The sequence below is a fragment of the Strix aluco genome, chromosome 8 (assembly GCF_031877795.1).
Source record: "Strix aluco isolate bStrAlu1 chromosome 8, bStrAlu1.hap1, whole genome shotgun sequence".
NCBI classification, from domain to species: domain Eukaryota; kingdom Metazoa; phylum Chordata; class Aves; order Strigiformes; family Strigidae; genus Strix; species Strix aluco.
The window spans coordinates 33,113,456-33,131,514 of NC_133938.1; the positions used below are offsets into that span (position 1 = coordinate 33,113,456).

The 18,059-nt window shown below is 40.7% G+C and overlaps 1 protein-coding gene across 3 annotated transcripts in view; it reads left to right on the forward strand.

The window, feature by feature from the left end:
• C8H1orf21 (chromosome 8 C1orf21 homolog) overlaps positions 1–18,059 on the forward strand; it is a 126,985-nt gene that overhangs the window by 14,578 nt on the left and 94,348 nt on the right. The window contains exons 1-2 of one of the 3 annotated variants that reach the window (XM_074833119.1): positions 1,080–1,102; positions 2,012–2,110. The exons of 1 other annotated variant lie outside the window; for it this stretch is intronic. The gene's annotated coding sequence lies outside the window, so the exon portion shown is untranslated. Of the gene's footprint in view, positions 1–1,079; positions 1,103–2,011; positions 2,111–18,059 lie in introns of those variants that run through there. One more of the 3 variants, XM_074833118.1, reaches the window with a different exon arrangement.

The window sequence follows — 18,059 nt, forward strand, 5'->3', positions numbered from 1 at the left end:
GCACTAACACTATTTCCCATTTTGGTTTGCTTTTCTTAAATTTCCCCTTGCCATGTTATTGTGTTATGTTGGCACAAGGAAACTCTGGATGAGGTCAGGTGTCATTCTGGGAAGCACAGTCATGACTTTTGGCAAGGAGGTTGGGTTCCCAAAGCTCACAAGATAGAGAGGAGCAACCGAGGGTCAGTGGGGAACAGGGAAATAGGCAGGAGAACCCGATAGACAACCCTGTGCCATGCTGATTGATCCATGTTGACTTGCTGTGTTGCATTCAGTACAACTTTAGTTACACCTTGAATTGAAGAGGAAAAAGTTGTGCTTGGGTTGGGGTAGGAGAGAGAGTTACACGGTGGTTTCAGTGTTTGCTTCATCTGTATTTCTACAGATCAAGTAAAGATTCCTACCCTTTCCCAGGTATCTGCTTTTGTTTTCTGTTAGGTGCAAGATGAAATGGACCTTTAGTCCGACCTGATGTAGTTGAGAATAATTCTGCATTGTCAGCTCATCTTTAAAGTCTTGCGTGGACTTGTGGGGTCAGTGTAGAATGGCTTGTGGGACCAGGAGGTTCCACTGCAGGCTTCCTGGGGAAGGAATTGCCTCTTTATTTGTTTCTGTATGTCCCCCACTGAGCTTATTGGATAACAACAGTTCTGGAAAGCAGAGGAATATGATGAAACTTTGCTGTCAAATTTAAAAAAAAAAAAGCAAAAAAAAAAAAAAAAGCCCTATTTCAGCCACACATATAAGAGCAGAGGGCTGAAAAGATGGAGCCTTCTTTTGCCTGTGCTGTGCTACTTGTCCTTTGGTTTCCTGTATGTGAAATGGTATAAAAATGCAAACCACCTCTACGCAGCACATGGGGATGAACAAGTAAAATCTCAGTGAAACTGCAAAGTGTTTCCCCTGTTCATAAAATGGAGCAACTGTTCTGTTGGGTTGCAAGGGGGGCGTTGCCTATCTTTCATTTCTTTTACGATGTTTTCTCATTTTACTCTCAGATGAGTGCTAAAAGAAGTGCTGGGTTTTTTGCAGTCTTCGAGGAATGATGGATTATCATCCGTTGAGGGACTGTCTAATCAAAATAGTGAATTTTGAGCACCATGTGAGTGCACTTTCTCCTTGCATGTTGTTGCTCAGTGACTATGGTGAATGAATGCTTGCTAGTGGGAAAACTCATTTTCATGTTTATACGCTTAATGATTTGTTTTGATAAAAACCAATATTTTTAGTCTCTTTTAAGCCAGTGGAAAAATGAACTTAGTTTTAGAGTTGGTTGCTTTTTGTAAGATTGCACTTTTTTCCCCCAAAGTCTGCAAGTAGCATTTTCCCTCATGTTTCCTGCCTCCTCACCTTATGCATCGCCAATCAGAATACAATTTTTTTTCAACCAGGTTTAACTTTTACAGTAAATTAAGAATACATTCTGTTCTCCATCAGATTCCTCCCTTAGCTGAGGACAGCATATAATGACAGAAGTGATTAGCCAGCAGCTCTTTAAGCATAAAGGGTTTGTAATGTCCAGCCACTTGAAATGCCTCTGTTCTTTTAAGATGAATGGGAGTACTGCAGCCTGTGACTGCATGCCATCCTTCAACGTCCCCTCCTCAGTTTTAATTACCACTAGACCTGGCTGAAGTTTGCTTTCAGTTTATATGACAAAAATAGATGTAGGGTTTGTGGACTGAGAGTCATGCCTATGTGCTGGGGTGTGTGGTTAAACAAGTGTGAGTCTAGTGTGTGGTTAGAGCTCTGCTGTTTCTTTTCTGTGTTTCTGACTTTCAGTCAAGTTCTCATCAGCTTTTTTTTTTATAAGTGAGTGCTTTATAAGCCAAGTAGAACTTATTTTTTATTAATTTGATGAGAACACAAGCAAAAATACAAAACAAAAGACAAATGCATACGTATAAGAAAATACCTGTAATAAAGGTTCTCCTTATGTGAATTCTGTTTTAAGTGAATGGAAAGCACAGATTATTTGTGTGTGTATACACAGACATTTTTTTCATCACAGAAACTACTGCAGATGACTTGGTAGCAATACGAAGTGGTGTTTGACTGGGTGTCAAAGCCAGCGGTGGATGGCTGTCTGCTGTGTACCCCTTGGATGCAGGTTTGTGGCCGCAGACGCCCGTCTGCCACTCCCACCCCTTTCTGCTGCTCACCCTTTACCACGGGACTGTGCAAAATCCTGTGGGTAAGATGACTTGCACAAAACATTGATTGCTGTGATACTCGTTTCACTCTTAACGCCACTTAGTCACGGTATCCACTGATGCAGAAGAAATTATATGCTCTGTGCAGATGTGAGAGCAGTGATAGTATAAATGCACATGGTTCTGAAAAGTAACTAATCAAAGGCGCAAGTGTCTGTAACATAATGGATACGTGATAACTGAAGGTATATTTGTAACATTAATAATAATGTTTATTGTAGCTTTTAAATAAGTAGCGGTAGGTGTGGAGATGCAGTAGGGCAGATTGCAGCACAGGCCAGCTGCCCAAATAAGTGGCCAGTGTCCCCTGACATCCCTGAGATTAGTGCTGGTGACAGAGTCACTACCTGCGATTCCAGGTTTGGTACCTTTTGCACATTCTCAGTTAATTAGTGATTTATGTGCAAATTGAATGGGTTTGCAATGATTATTGTGGTGTCTGCACTTAAGGAAGCATGTACAGGTATGTAAAGATTTTTTTGAGAAGCAGGTGGGTATAGCACAGATAGACTATGGCAACACCCAGTGCCAGGCTTAGGTTTGGCTTCTACTGGCTCCTTTTGCTTTGCCTTGTTCACCAAAGATCCACTTACCCTTAAATTTCACTCTCCCCCCCTCTTTTAAATGTGTTAATTGGCCTTTAGCCGAAAGGTTTTGCTGCCTAACCCCTTAGAAGGGAGAGCCAATCTAAACGTTCAAGCATTGTATATGTTCAAACACTTTGTCTGGGCTGATCTTCAGAAGCATGAAGCAGCTACACCAGCAAATCTGCTTGAGCATCACCTGTGGTCTGGAGCTGTGGAAACCCATCTTGGTTGTGTTTGTAGTGTCAGCAGTTGCCCTGCTCTCGGTGGCTTTCCTTTCTCTTTTGTCAGCTTTGGGAGGGAGCAAACGAAGCAGAAGGAAAAGATAAGTGGAGGCTGAAATGCATATTTAAGAACGTCACTGACAAATAAAGTTGCCACTTGATTTCTGCAGGAGGAGCATTTGCCAGAGCCTTGCCAAATACTCCAAAAAAGGAGCTGGAGAATGTTAAACACAAAACGCATAGCATTTCATGGGAGTTTATTCTGTTGTTTCAGTAGTGACTCATCTCCAGGATGATCCATCCACTTCACTGTGTATATGTGGGGGAAAAAAGCCCTGACAAAGGTCTCAGATCCACCTACAAAATGCAGTGTCCTGTTCAATTATTAGTTAAAGCATCTGAGTACCTTGAGCCCTTAAGCAATTTTGAGAGTTGTGCTGGCAAAAGATGTTTGCAGTCAAATCTTGTTCACTTTTTGTGTTAAGCATCCTATATTTTTAAGAGAGTGTGGGACGAGAAAGAAATGGTAGTTATGGACAGAGGCAGAAGTGGTAGGTATGATTTTCTTTTTCTGGATGGGGACAGGATTGTTTTTGAAATCTCGGGAGTTGTTAGAGCATCACTTTTTCCTTTCTGTACGTCACATTTTTGGCTAACTAACTGACCTGGAAATTAAAGATCAGCATTTCAGTGTGTTTTTCAAATGGTCCGCTTCCTGATGCGGCTGTTGAGAAAGCTGTGGGCTCCTGTCTTGATTTTCCTCCTGCCCCTACTCATCGTCCTCTGAAGGCAGCAATGAGTACAAAAACAGGAAGGGGGAATGATAAAGTGTGGGAATAAAGTGAGAGCTGAGTTAGCAATGCCAGAAGGAAACAGCTTTCTGACAGCAGCCTTGCTTCTGGTGGAAAAATAAGCCAGAGGTGAACCAACTTAAAATACTTCTGAAAATGGAGTTCTCTCTCTTCTGTAAGCTCTTTCTACAATTTTTTAATGCAATAAAGTAGAAAGAATGCCCATTGTATTGACTGGATACTGGCACTAGTATTTTAGCAAACACCTACACAATATACGTGGACTAAATTATCTAAAGGGCTTGTTAGCATATCATCTGCATGCAAAAGAAAGTGATGATGGTGATGGAGGCTTCTTAGAAATTGAGTGAAGTACTCTGGCTCCTCTGTGTTGTGCCTCTGCGTGTGAAAGCTGCTGCTTTTTCCTTCAGCCCTTTTTTTTTTGCATTGTATCATTCCCCAGATATTGTGCAAATTGATGGAGTGTTATATATATAATATTGATATTAATTGATGGAGTGAGATATATATATTCATATATATATATTCATAACATTCCCCCATGGAATTGCTAGAAAAATAGAGCTGTATTATATGGCAAAATGTAACATGGGATGTGAAAGCCTGCTACTGCTTTACTGCCTTTGCAGAGCCGCTGGGCCTGTCCCAAAGGTTTGGGGGGACTCTCTTGATTCATCAGATGTTGCATGTGCTCCTCTCGTGTAGGTGCCAGCTGGTCAACACAGATGCTCTTTTGACTCTTCCACATGGCACTAACGTTTCCATCTTCAAGAGCAGCGTAATGCCAAGAACGAGTGGTGTCTTCTGACTCTCTGGGTTCAAATGAGTCAACCCATAAATCAAGAGCACCGTGGTTAATGAGTCCACCGTGAAGGTCTGGGGGGGGAAGAGGGCATCTTGCAAATGCTGAGAACATTGTCAGCCTTCATCAGGGAGCTACCAGGGACCAACTAAGACAGGGCTACCATGTAATTTTTTTGCTGTTTCCCAGTTTTGTATTTCAACTGGAAAAAAAAAACCCTTGAGAACAAAACTTCAAAACTTTTGGAAAAGATTGTCTGGGTGAGAAGAAACGGTACTATGGAAATTCCTTCCTAAAGGGAAATGTCATCCAGAGGCTCAGCTTCAGGCTTGTTCACTGTGAGTGTGGTAGCTTTATGAGCTCATCTCCAAGCAGAGAAGAGCCGAATTATGGGATACGGGCACCTGTGTCTCTAAGCCTTCAGAGCTTGTGATGGAGTAACGAGGGTAGTACGTGAGAAAGGAGGGCATTTAACCAAAAGACTTGGAAGTAAAACCACTCAACTTATGACCCTTCTGTCTTTTTGATGTTGGTCTGGTCCTGTGCAGAAGATTTCCTAAAGATCTGCACAGTGGTACAGGCTGGGCTTATTTTAGAAGCAGCATGGCAGAAATTAGGGTGAAGTGTTGTATTTGACTGCAGTTTGACATGTGTCAAAATAACATAGTATGGCCTAAATAAGAAATGTTTTCTAACAAAAAAGAAATGAACCATTGGGAATTATGGTAAATGTACGGGAAGCTATGAAATTATTTATTAGAAACAGTGTATCCTCTGGGTTTGCAAAAAGAAGTTCTGTTTTTAGCAAGAGAAAGCTATATTTACATGATGATCAACATGATTTAATGGTTACCAACTGATTACAAGGGAGCTCTCTTTAATAAAATAGCTGCCAGTAAAAATGGAGATGATGATTTGGGTTGCCTCACTGAGAATTTACATTACTTGAATTTAAATAAGTGTATCCTACTTTGTACAGAAACTGAGTTAACTATTTGTGCAGTGTCCTTAGCGTCAGCTGTGAAGATTATGTAGGTTGGAGGTAAATTCAGTATTTTCCTGTCCAGCCCCAGGTGTCCATCTCTTGGCCAGGAGACTGAGACAGGGTGCCTTTTGTTCTCAAATTGTAGGTATGAAGACAGCCTTCAAAGCCAGTCCTTTTCCCATAGCAGCCAGTGGAAGATGTGCTTTGGAAAAGGATTATGCCATTGTTACTTTTTGCTTTCCCTTTTCTTTTCATGGTTTTCTCCACAAAAATGTCCATGGCTTTTGAGCAGGTCTTTTTTCCTCTGTTGTCATCTTAAGTCTTTCAAAGCAACAACAAAAAAAATACCTTTTTCCCTATTTTCTCTTAGGAAAATTTAGTAGGCTGTCCAGCCAATGCTTTTGTGAAGTTCATAGAGCACATGAAATAGCGGTAGAGCAAAGCCATCCACCAGTAAAAATACTTGATCTACAGAACAAGTTGTTTCTGAGAAAAGTTGAGTAATGCTTGATTTGATTTTGTTTTGGTTTGGTTTCTTGGCTTCCAAATCAGTGTTGAAAAATACCTGCCAACTGTAATTATTTTACTGGAAGCTTAATTCAAGGTCTAATTTTACTGGAAGCCCGAAGGAGGGGAGGAGACCAGAGCTGGAGAATGGCATCTGATGTTGAATGATGGCGATGTCAGACATACTTAAGATAAACAAACTTGCTGTTAATAAAATAAACACACAATGATGCTTTTGGCCCAACATGGTGAACGGACTCCACAGAAGTACTTGTAGCAAGCTGGCTGTTTTGCTGCTGGTACAAAAGCCTTTGCTGGTGGTTTTGGTCATCTTTCACCAAAACCTCTTGGCAGGCGTGTAACTTTGAGCCCTCAAGTTGGTTGTTGTTCAAGTGTGTGTGTTAAGTGCTTTGGCTGAAAAGAAAATCAGTGCTATTCTGATAAGGAGATTGAAAATATTAAGTTACTTTGAATACTGACTTTCCTTAGTGAGATTCAGCTTTGCTGTTTCCAGTTGTTAAAAAACTCACTGTCATGCCAGTATTTCTCCATCAGGGAACCTCCTGAAGCAAATCCAGCACTTCCAGATGGGTCTGCTAACACCTTCGTTGTCCAAGTTTCCTCTTAAGGAGGAGAGAAAGGAAGGGGGGAGGAGCAAATTTTTGAAGTGAATCAAAACAAAATGCAGGCTGTGCAGGAAAGTACTTAATTTCTTCCACATTCTTGACTTCCTTCCACAGATGGAGCATCACAGAAGTGCAGGTACAAAGAGGTAGCTGCTTGAGACAGGTAAGTTACACCTGATAGCTTTGTGTCAAGTGAAAAACCCCAGTGGTTTATCTTCACGCCTGAGAGGAATGATTTGAGAGGAAGCATCTCTCGTTCTTACAATTTGAGTTTTCTTGATAGGATTCTAGTCATACTTCTGCAGTTCTCCCGTCCGTGTTCAGGGTGAGCTGCGTTCCTGTTGTTAGTTGCTTCATCGAGTGAAAGATCACACCCCCAAATCTTTTGGTTAACTTTAATCAACAGTTTATGTAGCGTGTGTGCCTTCTGGTTTTGTTATCCATCACAAACGCACGTGAGGAGTCCTAACTGCAGTTCTGATACTTGCAAAATGTTCCTGAAATTAGACAACAAAGGATTAATGTTTCAGATGTGCTTTGTGTGAAGTGTTTGCGGAGCAGAAGGGTTGTGGCAGGAGCAGTTAACTTTCTGTTTTAATAGTTTAGGCAAATATGTTTGGGAACAACACAGTGGGAAACTATTTTCATGTTGTTCTCAGGGTAAAACAACAGCTATCGAGTGTGCACTGGGCAGGACAGTGATGGTGCTGGGCACAGCTCAGTTCTGTAGCTTGCTGTGAGAATGAAGACAGATGAATAGGTTACATGGGGAAGGGGACTCTCTCCTCCCTCACCTGCTTTTTCCTCAGGGGAAGAAAACCCAAACCTGTATTTTTTCTCCATTTCTATATTGAGAATAAACTTTAAAGGTATTTATAAACCACAGGGTTTATCTGATGTGTCTGGTTAGGCAAATCAGCAGAATCTGTTTGGGGAAGGAGCCAGGGAGGGTATCACTGCCTTTCTTTTAAACTTCAGGTAGAATCTTCAAATTAGAGGTTGCTGCAAGTCCCCTCCAGCATGTTTCATATAATTTGATATTTATGCACTGAAAGCCTGTCTAGACTCTTACCACTTGTGTTTATTACATACAGCGTCAATCACTGCGTGTCTCTCCTTGTCAGTTTGTATATATAAGGTTCATCCTGATCTGCTTGCATCTCCCTTTTCCCCATAAAACTCCCCCCAAAAGGCTTACCTCCTTTTCCCCATAAAACTGCTTGTGCCGGGCGCCCGGCAGCGCCCTGGGCACCCATCTTGTTTGTGAGCACAGTCCGTTTTGCCGATGCTCCAGACTCGCTGCATAGACCTCAACTGACTGGATCTGCTTTATAAAACCATCTTTCAAGCTGAGGGTGATTCATTGCATTGAGGGGCTGAAGGCTGATCTATTTTAATCTGGAACCTGCTGCAATTATGTTTAGTTGTCTCTTTGCCCGTATGTAAAATGGGAATTGTGGTACCCTCCATCTTCTGAGTGGTACCCTCCATCTTCTGAAAACCTGTCCCGATGCCTGAAATAAGCAGCGTTTTATGAGGACTGGATGATAGTAGTCATAGTGTTTATCGTTAAGCCTTTTTTGAGTTTTCTGTGGGTTTGATGGAAGTAAAATTAGTTTTAATAGGAATTGCAAATTGTCTTCTGTTTGACCTTGTGCTAGTATTTGTTTATCTTCTATTTTATACTTTAATGATAGGCTTTTTGGAGGCGACTGCTCTTGCTCTGTGTTTACACAGTGTCCAGCGCAGTGGGATTCTTTCCCATGCTACTCCTACGTACTACAGATATTTAAGTAATAATGAAATTTCATGCAGCTCTCCCTTTTCTCCTACACAAACTGCTTTAAACCGTTCAACTCCTCCTTTCACCTACCTTATCTGAAACCCTGTGAATTGTGCCTAGAATTGTTTTGAGCTTGTCAGAGCTCTCTGCTGCCTGTTTAGTAACAAGAAGCACTGTTTACTTACATACTGGTAAATCCTTTATATTAAACAAGAGCAGAAGCTGTTTTCTGTGTTCTGAGGACTTCAAGAAAACTTGAACAACAAACAGTTTTCCCCTTTTCTAAACGCTGAAATAATTGCTTCTTGCGGAGGCATCCTTCACAGAACACGTGCCTAAGAAAGAGGCGAATCCGAAATCTGTAGACAAGGGATTAGAAAGTCAAATCCCAGTTTGGAAGGTAGATATATTTATTCTCTGTGTTCACACTTGTTTACAATAGATACAATAGTATTTGGGGTTTTGTCTATCTGTTGCTGCTTCTGGAAGTACTTTGCATATTTAATTAACAGTTTCACATTTGAATTATTCCCCAACAAATTCTTGCTTCCCATTATCGGTTTCTTTTTTTCTGCTGTCATCTGAAACTCTTCCTTTCAAGTACAAGAATTAAGCAAAACTGGAGATCTTGTTTCTGCAGGCGTTTGTGAATGCAGCCTTCACAGCATTAAAAGGCTGAACAACTGCACACGCTTCTCTATTGCTTTCTTAATAATTGTATGAATGTCGGTCCTTCTGGGACTGAGTACTGTGAAACGTAATGTGTTGTTCTGCACATCTGCATAGAGGCTTGTGAAGGAGCTTGTTTAATTTCAGATATCATTGATCTGCCTGGCAGTGCTTTTCAGATTGCCTTCTGTAGTATTGAAATGAAATCTCCTATTGCCAGTGCATTCGAATTATACAAGATGCTGGTTTTCATGAGTGGCTGAAAGTAAAAGGCTGATAGTGACAGCTATATTTTTATTTTTATTTTTTTTTAAAGGCAGTGCCTTCCTTGCTTTACTTATAAACAAAACACATGCACACAAAAGGGGAAGATTTTATTTGCTTTTTGGGACTGGAAGCCTACCAAAGCAGTGTTAATTGGCTTTATTGACTTTTTTCCCTCTGATTGGAAACAACACTTTTTTTTCTTTTTTTCCCTCTGATTGTGTTCAGATTGTGCTCTGTGAAAATTACACTGCCTTTCTCTTCCTGACCCATGGAAGAGCACATTTCTCTGTCGCTGCATGTGTTTTCCCTGTCCTTTGCTGCTTTGCTCTGTGACAGCCTTGGGTGCAGTTTTCCTGATTCATTACTCCTCGGTGCTGCTACACTGTGTGTTTTGGTGGTCCTGGTTCAAGTTATGCAGTACAGGTTGTTCATGGAAACCATTCTTGTTTATACGAGGGACAGGATGCTCAGAGCATAAATCCATGATCCCAACTAGTGTGGTATTAGGATTTCCCAGTACAGGCTGAAAAATGTGTTGTCATGACCTAGATGCATGTCTCTGTGCATCTTCATCTGGAGTCACTTACAGCTCATGAAACTGAACTAATTGGTTTTAAAAATATATATAAGGGGATGAGGAATTGGTAAGGGATCTAACAAGAGGTCTCCACACCTCTCTCCAGGGAAGGCATCCTCATAGTCTTGAAAAAGGTCTCGGTCAAGACTGCCTTGTGTTTCTAGAGTAAAAGGGAGAAGAGCCAGGATGCCCTTGTGAGTCCTGTCAAGGATGCACAAACCTTCCTCTATTCCAGATAATCCTTTTTAACAGGAGTACCCTGCAGTAAAATGCTTGTGTAGTTTTTAAGTTAGTAAAACTTAAAACATAGAGTTAAGATTGGTGGGTGTTGTGGTTTAACCCCAGCTGACAGTTAAGCACCACTCAGCCGCTCGGTCACTACCCCCACAGTGCGATGGGGGAGAGAATCAGAAGGGTAGAAGTGAGAAAACTCGTGGCTTGAGATAAAGACAGTTTAATAGGTAAAGCAAAAGCTGCACGTGCAAGCAAAGCATAAGGAATTTGTTCACTGCTTCCCATCTGCAGGCAGGAGTTCAGCCATCTCCAGGAAAACAGCGCTCCATCATGTGTAACGGTGACTCGGGAAGACAAACACCATCACTCTGAATGTCCCCCCCCTTCCTCCTTCTTCCCTCAGCTTCATACACCGAGCATGACACCATGTGGTACAGAATATCCCTTTGGTCAGTCAGGGTCAGCTGTCCCGGCTGTGTCCCCCCTGCCAGCTTCTTGTGCCCCCCCAGCCTGCCCGCTGGTGGGGTGGGGTGTGAGGCAGAGAAGGCTTTGACTCTGTGTAAGCACTGCTCCCGGTAACTAAAACATCCCTGGGTTATCAACACTGTTTCCAGCACAAATTTAAAACATAGCTCCATACTAGGTACTGTGAAGAAAATTAACTCTGTCTCAGCCAAAACCAGCACAGTGGGGTTTTCTGCTTGCTTGGATTTTAATGTTACTGAATTATAATAGCATCCATTTTTAAACATGCTTTTGCAGCCTGCAGTCATTTTTCTTCACTGAATTCCATGCCTGTAGACCACACAGAGATTCGGTATTGATCTTAATGATATGAGTGGTGTCCTAAATATCTTCAGACACTATTTATGTATGTCAAAAATGGTTAACTGTCATTTCAGAGGTCTGATATTTCTTTAGCAAGCAAATAATCGAACAGTATTGGAACTTGCTTCCTCTAAATACTGAAGGATGTCCTGTTGTAAAAGAAACTCAAGTGCGTGTTAAACAACTGCAGGCAGATACATTTTTTTTTTAATATAAAGAGCTCATTTGAATGTTTTCCCGAGGGAGCACCACTTCAGTGAGCGTGTTGGTTGACTTGTAAGAATTAAAGCCCTTCTCTCGGAAAGGAGGCCTTATAGGATGTCATGTTGAGTGGGGATGTTCAAAAGCGTGTGTGAGTATTTGAATTTTTTGGATATGGATTTGCTGTCATAGTAAAGCTTTGGATGAAGCAGAAAACTAAGGTACTCCTTGATCAGGTGAATAATAGTATAGTAATGGGTGTTTATGTAGTCTAGGCCATACTTTTTTGTTTTAGTTTAGAAGTTTGAGAAAACCGAAGGAGATTCTGTGTATTTACTTTGCCAAATAAACATTAAAAAAGCTATTGAATGGATTCATATGCTGTATTGCTATTCTGTTCTATGAATTTTATAACCTCTGGTACTTGAAGGCATACATTTTCAAGTGTACCTGAGGCTTGTGTTTCTCAGAGCATTTGAGATACAGGAAATATTGAAACCCAAAATGCTGCTTTTTTTTTTTTTTAAGTTAGAAAGTTAGTAGTATTTTCCTCCCTCTCCTTTTGTTCACCAAACCCCGTTACTGCTGGCAGTGATCACTTCTTGCTTGTGCCTAGAATCCAAATGCCGCTCACAGTTCCTGAATGGGCTCATACCCCAGCTTTTGAGGTAGCTTCAGGAATTTGAGAAGACGTTTAATTTGCAATTTCAATTTATCATTGTCTGTGCAGAGCTTTTATTCTCTGATCTGCCTTCCTATTACATGTTTACTTTTCACGACTTGAGTGCCTCTAGCCCCGCAGTTGAAGTTAGGCCTGTTTTGTAGAGGAGGAGGGACTTGCTTTTGTTTTGGCTTTTTTTCTGAAATACAGATTATTTTAGAAAGTGGATGATGTGCTGAAAAATTCTTGTATGCTTCATATGCAATTGTATCTGTATATAGGGCAGACTAGTAATCTGTGCAGAATCACAGTTTACTATATCAGCTCTGAAATCATTGTTATGTCCAGTAAAAGCGCGTTCTTATTGCATTAAAAGGTTGTGTCTCTTACGTGTCAGTAGTGATAACCGATTTGGTCATTACATTTATGGTAATTGTTGACTATATAATCTCATACTTTTTGGCTCATGAGAGATCATTGATAAAGCACAGTGAATAAACAGTGCTATCATGATGCCTGGTGGGTATCACTTTTTAAGATGCTATGTGAAAATGCATTTTACTTAGTCTGCTAAAATTTACTTTTGTTATGGTTTCCTGTTTGCATTGCAATAGCATTGACACCTTTAACTGATGCTCCCCAGCTCTTTGCTCACCTTCAAGAATACCTGGGATTTTACAAGCTGAACAGGACATGATGCTTTTACCCTGCAGAATTTCCACTACAAGCTTTTTTTCTTGGCAGAAACCCAGATGTTTCCTAAGAATTATATCTGCACTTATACAATGAAAAATGCTACAAATATTTCTTGATCTTTTTGTCCAATTACTAATTATATAATTTCTATAAAACCATCAGACTTAAAATGCAGCACATTGCCATTTTAAAGGATAAACCTAGTGTACTATTTTTTTGGAATGCCATTTAAAAAAAAGTCATAAGCGAAGGGATCTAACATGTATACAATTCTGTAAGAACATCATTCCTAGGATAGCCAAATCCCTAAAGCTTTAAGCTTCTCTTTGATCCAAGGGATTAGTGGAGATTTCCATTTTTGCATGGCAAATTTTTGGGCTGTTAAGGATGCACAGAGAAACCATGTTTTCGTGGGAAAAGTGTCATGCAGGACTAATACTGCTCCCAATCCTGCTCCACGTGTGCGGTCCTCCACACTGGTGTGCTTGAGCCATTTCAGATGGGTTTGAACATTCATCTCGCACTCAGAGGACAGCTCGTTTGCTGTTCAGTGGCTCAAGAACATAAAAGCCCATCTATATGATGACCCAGGCTGTCACCTGCAAACCGAGCTAAGTGTTGAAGCAACTTTATTAATGCCAAGGATTTATGATGCATCGGTTTATAGGGGTCAGTGCTAGTTAAACACTTTTGGGTGGTACTGCAAGGAAATGTGTCTCGTGTCACAGGGTTGGATCAGAGGCTCTCTGATGCAGGCAAGGTTTTTCTTCACCTTTGCTGAAACATTTAAAGTATTTTTGGCTAATATAATACAGTTCTCTGCGAGGGGAATCCTTAAGTCTCAGTGGAATTACTCTCTTGCCCATGTTGTGTTAGAGGAGGGTGATTTTTATAGGGTATACAGACTTTAGAAAAAGTCCACCGTGTAACAACCCATGCTGTGATAACTGTGGTTGGTCTCTTGTCATGTACCTGTGAGGATGCTGCTAGGAGAACAGTTTAATCGTGATGAAAGCTACAGTGAGAATGGCTGTGGAGACACCAAGAAGGGGATTTTCAGGTGCAAGGAGAAAAATCAAATGTGAAATAAGAGGTAAGACATTAGTGGTATTTAGAAGAAGATAAATGTGCTGTAAGCCAACCTGTATGTAAGGAGTGATTTGTATCAGCCGCTTACAGAACTCAAATTGGTATTTGCAGTATAAATACTGCAACATGCTTGTAGGGTCTCTTCTGGTGGCGATCATGAGCAATGCAAGAATCGTGTTGAACGGAGTCAGGGTTCGGCTGCCCAGTGAGCTGCGGCTTCGGAGAAGCTTTCTTTCAGACCAGAGCTATTTTAAATTTAAAACCAAATGATAAAATAGCGTAAGGCAAAAGAAATGCTCAAGTAAAGAATAGGAACTGTCTCAAAGGATTATCAGAAATATCATCTGCTATTTTCATGTATCCTTGAAGAGCTTCAGAAGCTGTGTGGATGTGGTCAGCTGGTGCAGAGCTGTGATCCCAGTCTGACCTCTCTCCTCCTCGGATGACTGTGTGGGAGATAAGCTGGGGCAGGTTTGGTTAGCACAGGAGGTCAGTGTTTTAATTTGATCTCATTCAGTGATACGGTTGCTCTTAATTTTTATTGTACATCCCCAAATCAGAATCCGTTGTTAGACACTCATTGGTACTGTACCCAATGAAATGAGACAAGTTGCTTTGACATTTGTGGGGACTAAACCACAATTTTGTAAATAATCTACTTCCAATAGCACCTTACACTCTAAGCAGCTCTCTGTCTGCAGATAAGAATCAGGGAGGTCCTTGGTGAATATTTCTTCATCTTTTGGAAGGGCCATTGTTGGTAGGGACTAAAGCAGAGAAATTCAAGATTGTAAAATAAGTGTGCTCAGAGACAGATATTTTTAGGTACAGAGAGAAGTCCTGCAAGAACTTCCCATCAAACTCCACATGTTCTTTTGTTATCTAAAACAAGAAAACAAGATTCTGCTCAGCGGATGAGAGCAAAATTTAAAGCAGGTGTAAAAACAAGTAAGAAAAAAACTCAGTACCTTTTTTTTATGATTTCATGTTGAACTACTGTTGGTTTATTTTCTGCAAAGGATAGCATAGATAATATTTATGAATGGCATGAGCAAAGGGGTTTTTTTTAATTTTATTTTTCATGTATGTTTTTTCCATCCACTGTAATGTGAAGCTCTAACAGTTGAAGCTGACAGGTAAGGGTATTAGTAGTATGTGAAACTTCCTGTAAAATAGTTCTTTACTGTAGGTTTCTCAGCATGTATACTTTGTGCTCGTCTCCTGCTGTAGAGTCTTTGGTAGCGCACAGTGTGAAAACATTTGTTTTGTATAATAAGGATACTATCAGTGTGTTACAAACGCTTTGTTTCTAATGAAAAAGAAAAAAATTCCGAGCAATACAGTGCTAAAACTAGCACTCTTCATAGCAGATACCAAACTGATGCTCTTGGACAACTGTGTTTTAATTAAAACCCATATTATTATTAGTTGCAACCACAGATATTTGCTCTGTTGCATGACATGTCTTGTCACTTGAATCTGATGCTCAGCCAGCCTGTTAAATATATTAGTGATACTTTATATCTTTAATCTCATGTTTGAAAACAGCATGGCAAGCATAACCCTAATAGGGTGCAGCTATTTCTTTGCTTGGCATAGCGCATCTGGAATTTCGCTGTGATTTCATGGCTTTTACTTAGCCTGAACCACCAGAACACAACTCAGCAGAGGCTGCTGGCTGTTACTTGGCTTCAAGAAGAAATTACATAAATCGGAAGGCTTGCGTTGTTTCTGTCAAAAATGAAGTTTCCCAGGTTTACTGAAAATTCATCTCAAGTCGCTGGGAGTCTCCTGGCTTAGGGAGTTTGACATGCACACGTTATAAGGGTTATGGGCTCTTCCTCCCCCACCCTGTCTTTCCCATCTTGCAAGCATTTCTTCATGTGTCCTTGGAAGAAACTGCAGAATAACAGAATATCCTACTTACACTAATTTAGAAGTGCCATACAATATTATTATTTGGCAGAGAGGTCTCATTTGGATTAATATTAGTCAAGGTCACTTGAGGTTTAAGTTAAAGGCAATAAATAAATGTAGCTTATAATCATAGGAAGTATTTGCAACAATTTTGAAACTTATTTTAAAGAACAGTGTTAGGATAATTAACAGGAAAATGGTTTTACCTGCCTTACAGCAACTCTGGAAGGCAATTTTGATGTTTAAGAGGATGAGAGATGTTTTCTGTCCTCGAAACCAGCCAGCAGAAGCTCTAGCACAGAGTTTGAGCTGGAAGATCTTGGCATCACTGGAGGAGGAGGAGGAGGTAAGGACAGGCATTTTTAGGAATCTTGTTTTGAAATACAAAGGTGTGTGTATTTGTGCCTTCTAAGTATTTTGTTTGGCTTTACAGGGTATAGATATGTGTGTGTGTGTGTATACACACACATATATGTACACACACCCCCCCCTTTGTAACATTTTCATGTCAAAGGGGAGGGTGTAGAGGAGAACACGAGTGCACATTCAGAGATGCCTGAAAATACACCACCCAAGCTGTGGTGCTGCAGCCTGCGCCGTGGAGCGTGGTATTCTCTAGCACAGCTTCTGCTCGGTTGCTCATTCATAGCTTGTACTAGATTTGCCTAGCTTACCCTGGGGAGTTGGAAGATACAAATTTTTCTCTCTGAACCAAGCGTAGGGCTGTCTAGGGAGGCTGAAGATGGCTGGGGCTTTTACCTCTAGCAAGCAGTACTTTTTATGAAACATCTAATGAACTTTCATAAAATGTCTAAGGAAAAAAAAAAAAGCTGAGCTGGAGTTTTGCTTCAGAATTTTTGTAGCCTAAAAGCCAGTCCACAATAATCCTTGAAAATAGGAAATTCAATCAACTCTTACTGCGAGGTAAGTGAAAATGTATGGACTAGGTGTGTGGGACCAACAGAAGGCGATCCAAGGGGGAGGAATATATTGCCTTCAGTCTAGGGAAACGGGAGTAAAGGTGTAGGAGTCAGGATTGTTTTTCCGCCCTCCTTGCTCTGCTATTTTGATTGAGCCTTCTCATACAAAATATGATGCCTATTTACAGGGAATACATCTATTGGCAGGGCAACTCGTGGAATGAGAAGCTTAGCATTGAGTTGAAGACTTAATGAAGGGATGTTAGCAAGGAGCTGTCTGGTAGCATAAGCTGACTGCATTACTGTTGAAGAATACAAATTCTTCCCTCTTACAGAATGCATCTGAATGTGCATATGGAGTCTCTCATGCTAATGATGAAGAATTGATCTTGGTAAGCAAGATACCCTGGTCTGTGGAAATTGGGGAATAGGACCTGCAGCTCATGGGTCTACTAATAGTGCACAGCAACAAGGCACTTGTGGGTTTTTCATCAGAGATTATGTAAGAGACAGGCATAATATGCAAGAACTGTCTTGCATATTATTATGCCACATCACGACAGCTCTTCCAAGTGTTTTCCACTGACTAAAACTTGCTATGAAATGGTGCTATGCCTTCAAGAGGGTTTTTTAGAAATTGTGAGAGAGTTATTAAATTACGGTGTATCAGGGTGAAGCCATCTGCTAGTAAGACCAGTTCATTGTCCATGTGTATAAACAAAGTGAGTGTGAGGATGATTGCAAGATATAATCCCAATCACCAAAAACCATTTGAGTATCTGTTATATCTCATCTTGCTATACAAATCAATACAAATTAATATTTTTGTTGTTTTTATTTAGTGTTTATTTTTTAACTCAGTATGTAGAACTTTCTGTGGTAATGAAATATTATAATGAAATGAAATATTACAGTGCTGATGTACCTTTACATGTTATTTTCTGTCACAGTGTTTTCTGAGTCCCAACGAGACGTTGTCATTGAGCTGTCTGCGGTAAAGCCCAGGTCACAGTTGTACATTATTCCTTCTAATCTGTGTTACCTTGTGCTTGTCAAGATAAGTTTATTCCACTCTCAGGCAGCTTAACTGTCTGGCTTTTCTCTGGCCCTTTGGGATTCTGCAGTTTTCTCTAGTCTTGATTAATTTGCACCGTTTAGTGCCACCCATCAGCTCTTCTCTGGCCACTCTGTTCTGGAGATGTGGGTTAGACCATCTCTTTATTTAACAAAAAATGCTGGTGTGGGGTTTTGGGTTTGGGTTGGTTTTATTTTTTCAGTATTGAAGTTTATTACTGTGTGCTTGGAGAGGAATTAATGAGGACTAAACGAAGGCAGGCAGGCTGTAGGACCAGTCAGCTCTCCTGAGTTAGGCTCTTGCTCTGGAGCATTCCTGCAGGAGTTGTTTCCCTGTGCTGACACTCAGGGAAGCGTTTTGAGGGTAAACTTCTCCTTGTGAAGATGCCC